Source organism: Mauremys reevesii, linkage group 6 (assembly GCF_016161935.1).
Source record: "Mauremys reevesii isolate NIE-2019 linkage group 6, ASM1616193v1, whole genome shotgun sequence".
In the NCBI taxonomy this organism is placed as follows: domain Eukaryota; kingdom Metazoa; phylum Chordata; order Testudines; family Geoemydidae; genus Mauremys; species Mauremys reevesii.
The window spans coordinates 59890165-59895421 of record NC_052628.1 but is presented as its reverse complement, the minus strand read 5'-3'; the positions used below and the strand labels follow the sequence as shown (position 1 = coordinate 59895421).

Here is a 5257-nt window from a genome sequence, read left to right as displayed (position 1 = left end):
CATTTATATTTTGCTAGGAGTATCAATAACTCTTCAAATGGAAAGTAGTCATATGATTCTTGTTTTACTATTTCATTTCCTCAAAAATTCTGCAGATTTCATTTTCTCCAACCACTTGGACCCTTTATCATTTATTTATTGTTACTGGAAGAACATAATGGAGCAAAATATTTTGCTATCTTCTAATAAAAAATATGTAGGCGTGTATTTAATATAAGTGGGACAGTGTATGGTTGGCTATTTACTGTATGCATGTCATTAATAAAAATTATATATTTTTCAGCAACACATGATAAGCTTAGTTACAGCTTTTTAAGGCCTGTAGTGATTTGGGTGCTTGCTTTCATTAATATAGTTGAAAATATGCATTCATAACTGTGACGGGGCAGGTCAGCCCCGCACTGGTACAGCAGGGGTTAACTCTTCTCTACTAGCAGAGAAAGCCACGCCCAGGAAGTTCTGCTGGGCATGCTCCAACTGGCAGACCAGTATAAAAGCCTGCAGGTCTGCTCAGTCTGGGCTGGCCACCGGGGGAGAAGGACGCAGACCGTCAGCCTCTGCAGAGGGAGAACCCAGGAGCTCGGACCGGGGCGCCAGCCGAGCCGGGGCCGACCCGGAGCCCCCGGGGAGGGACGCCGGCAGTGACGGACCTACGGGGGAGCCGCTCCCACAACGCAGATGTCCGGCCAGGCAGGGTAGGAAGTGACCCAGGGGCATTGTAGAGACTGGCAGCCTTAAAGCTGCAGTACCGCTCGGCGTGTTGCGGGTGGATCCCCGCCGAGCGGGAGGCAAGGAGAACTTGCCACAAACAGGGCCCTGGGTCGGGGCTCGGTGGAGAGGGAGGGCCCGAGCCCCCCTACCCCACCCCGTAATACTCCACCCCGAAGGGGGTATTTATGGACTCAGGCCGCTAGGCCGTGCTCCCCCGCCCCGAAGGGGCCGCTAGGCCGCGCTCCCCCGCCCCGAAGGGGGCGCTTATGGACTCCGGCCGCTAGGCCGCGCTCCCCCGCCCTGAAGGGGGCGCTTATGGACTCCGGCCGCTAGGCCGCGCTGCCCCTGCCACGAGGGGGCGCTGGGGCACCTGGCCCATCACAACAACAATAAAGTTGAGTCTATTCGTATCCATTTTGTCTTTTTAATCTTGCAGTCTAAAGGCAGTTTTTTGCCCTGTGGGACAGAAGACATGATTTTGGAGATGATATCTCACTTCCTGGGCGGTTGGAAGTCAGGTATACCATGTAGGTAAAATGATTATGCTTCCCTGCTAACTCCCCACTCAAAGAAGGTGACAGCTGCTCTCTACACCAGCTGCTATATGAAGTGGGTAAGTTGTATTGGTAGAGACTTTAGGTCAGGCCCGGAATGTACTTTTGTGGAAAAGCATCAAAACTACACGTTTTCAGAAAAGTGGTGTTGTAAAAGGAGGAGTCAACTAGTGGTGTGTCCCAGAGGTACCTTGATCAACCATAACTACATAATACAACTGCTTAACAAGGGCCTCCCACAAAAATCTTTCCCCTTTCCTATGGCAAACCCTGTGCCCCAGGAGTGTGTGCTGCAGTGAGGAGAAACACGGGATTAGGGAATCTGTTACTTTGTTTTCCACTTTAAACAAAAATCCTTAAACATTGAAATGTACTCACCTGTCTCCTTCCCCAAACCAGGTCACAAAAGGATGAAATCAACAGAGTGCCTGGAAAGAAGATCCCTAGGCAGCTTCATCTGATTAACTGAATCATGAACAAGAAACCTCACACAAGCTCCAAGCACAAACTCTTGCTGACCATCAAAAGACTGATAAGTCCTTCCCATTCCATGATCATTTTAACAACAGGTTCACCTCCCTGGTCTACATCACAGAAGCTTGTCTATCTGAAAGCAGAGGTCTGTGTTCTTAGCATACCCCAACTGTCCATATTCACCCCAAATCCAGAGAAGACAAGCGTGGAGGTTGTATAACCAATACTAGTCTCTTCTGCAGGAAAATATCACTTAAGGTAGGGATAGGGAGGAGCTTTTCAGTGCATCCACTTAACCAGTATGACTCCAGATTAGATCAAACTAAATGTCTGATAATCTATAGATTTTCAGACACCAAAGGTTTCCCAGAAGAGCTTGAAGAGATACAGTCTGACAAAGTAATTAAGCTTACAAGGGAGAAGGCGTCTGATACAATAGACCAAAACCTCATACCCAAACAGGGCCGGCTCCAGGCACCAGCTCAGCAAGCAGGTGCTTGGGGCGGCCAACAGAAAGGGAGGCACGTCCGGCTGTTTGGCAGCAAGTCCTTCAGTCTCTCTCGGAGGGAAGGACCTGCCACCGAATTGCTGCTGAAGAATGAAGCAGTGGCGGTAGAAGGGCCATTCACAGCTTCTTTTTTTTCCCCACCGTTTGGGGTGGCAAAAACGCTGGAGCCGGCCCTGTACCCAAACACTTGGTTTTGTGCTTCTCATAGGTAATCTCCAGACCCACACACACAGTAGGCTAAAAACAGAGAAGCTGCATGCTGTGTTCTGTGAGCTGTGGGATTAAACTGTCTGATTCTTTCCAGAAGCTCTTCATCAGTTAGGGCATAACATAGAGCAAATTCCCACTAGAGCCAAAGAACATCAGTGTAACATGATGCTTCATATTCTTTATAAAAATATGCTTATCATGTGAATATGGCATACCTAAGATATATTTTATGCAAGATGGCTCATGTAAGATATCATTGGAAAGGTTATGATTTACTGAATGTGATTATCCAATCTGTATGTATGTATCATTTCTGCATCTGGAGTTAGGAATATTAACTATGTAGCAATTACAACTGTGTCTATACTTGGGAAATGCTCACCAGATAGTAAGCAATCAGCCTTGATGGGTCATTAGAAAAAGGCAATAAGTCTTTAAAGACATGGATCTCATCTTCCTGGAGTTCCTTCCTGTGGACATTGCAAATAAATCTGGTTTCATGGTTGCTTCAACACTGCAAGGCCAGGGGATAATATCACCTGATGCAAAATACCACTTTGGACACTGCTGGTACTTTTCCACTGGAAACAAAGGCTTCCTGCCTTATGTAAATTTAAGGCTGGGCGGCAAGGCCATCAGGACTCTTCCTTCACTACCTTCCCATCCAAGAAGAAAGAAGGCTAAAAGTACCCAAAGAGACAATAGAACTAAGCTGAGAGAAAGACAAGAGCAGAGTCCAGACTGAGGGCATGTCTTCACTACCAGCGTTAAAGCAGTGCCATGGCAGTGCTTTAACATGGCTGTGTAGTAGCAGCAGAACTCTCTCCCAGCACTGTTTTAAAAAAAAAAAAAAAACCAAACAAACAAAATAACCACCCCCATGAGGGGAGTAGCTACCAGCACTGGGAGCACGGCTACCAGCACTGGTGCACTGTCTACACTGGTACTTTACAGCACTTAAACTTTCTCGCTCAGGGGTGTGAAAAATCACGAGAAAGTTTCAGCACTGTAAAGTGGTAGTGTAGACAAGACCTGAGACAGAGGAGTCTAGTCTGTAAAGAGAAAAAACTGGAACTCTAACCTACAGAAACTCTGCATCCTGTTTAAGTCAACATTTAGGGTGAGAAATTACATTTTGTAACCAGTTTCTTTAGTGAATCAAGCTAAATTTGCATGTTTTGTTTTATTTTCTTAGTAATCTGCTTTGTTCTGTTTGCTATCCCTTAAAAATTACCTTTTATAGTTTATAAACTTATTTGTTGTTTATAACATAATCCAGTTTGTGCAATTTATAACTGGGCGAGGGGGGAGAAGCTGTGTATATCTTCCTCCACATTGAGGGAGGGGGTGAATTTATGAGCTTATGTTGTATAGATTTCTCTACAGCACAAGACAATATTATTTTAGCTGTACTTTGCAGAGGGGAGCTGCACTTCAGTGCCAGGCAATTTCCTAGCTGAGCTTTCTTATAGACAGCTGTTTGCAGTCTCTGATTCTACAACTGGTGCATCCCATTCTGTGGGTGTGTGCTGCCAGAGGTTGGGGATCCTGATTCAGAAAAACAGGGAGCCCAGACTAGTGGAGCAGGTGGGCTCAGTGAAATCCCAGTACATCAGGTGACATCCCAGAATGGGGGTCCAACCCATTACAATCAGGAGTAGGCATACTAACCACCCTTCAGCTTTCTCACCCATTTCTCTAGAAGTGCTGCCATTTCCAGATATGTTCTTCTGACCCTCCCCATCCTAGACTCCACACCATTTAATCTGCAGTAGGAACTAATCATATTTAGCACATAGATTTGGGATATAATGGTTTCCTTCTTGAAAAATAAAGTGATTTTAAACTGGGCAGCGAGATGCAGGGAACATTCTGGTAACAGAGCCTCTTTCCTCACCTACTATCTAGACTGATGTTGCTAGTTTGGATATTATGGATGAAATTTCTGCTAGTCTGTAGTTGACTGAAAAAAGGGAGGACAGTCTTGGGGAAATTTCAAACAATTTCCCCATTTTTTTTTCAACTAGCTCTTAAAAACAGCCTCTTAGTGAAGTACAGGTGCAACCTAAATTAAACCCACACTCTCCTTGAGCATGAACCTACTCCCATTAAAAATAATGGAGAGTTTTGCCATTGAATTCAGTGGCAGCAGAGTTAGGCAAAGGTGGAGCACTTTTGAAAATCCCATCCTATGTAGCATTTGGGGCTATTAGGCTACATTTACACCATGAGCTACATGTGTGATTCCCCTGCTCATATATACATACTTGTGTGGTAGCTCAATGTGAGCTAGCACAAACATAAATAGTGGTGTATCTGCAATAGCACAGGTAGCGATGGCATGGCTTTAGGAATATTTTCAGGAGTATTTGTACTCAGCCCCGCTAAGCTGTGTCACTGCTGTCAGTGGCCATGCTACTGAAGCTACACTACTACCTCTAGTATGAGTATGGGAGCTATGGAATCACGCCCCAGCTCACAGCATAGCTATAGCCCTACTGTAGAATATGTTTTGACAAAGGTATAATAAGTGTAGCAACTACCATTATGAATTAGCGAGTATGGAAATAGGACAGAGGTTCGGGAATGCTTTGAAGCATTCTATACTCAAAAAAACCCACAGCAAAAAAATGGAAGCAGCTGAGTATCTAGAAGTATAAATTGACTTTGAATGATGAGTAGTTGGGCCATAATTGTTCTCAAAGAGCTAATAGAATGTATAGAGCAGAAAGCTATAAAAGTTATTGAGGCTTTAAGATACAGATGAGGTTAATGCTGAGGTAAGGTCTAGATAGGTTAG

At 45.0% G+C, this 5257-nt stretch overlaps 1 long non-coding RNA gene across 1 annotated transcript; it reads left to right on the top strand.

The window, feature by feature from the left end:
- Positions 1-382: 382 nt before the first annotated feature.
- On the top strand, positions 383-2588 carry LOC120408246. Its single transcript, XR_005600562.1, has 3 exons — positions 383-695; positions 1148-1238; positions 1665-2588. It is a non-coding gene; the product is annotated as an uncharacterized LOC120408246 (long non-coding RNA).
- The last annotated feature ends 2669 nt before the right edge of the window (positions 2589-5257 follow it).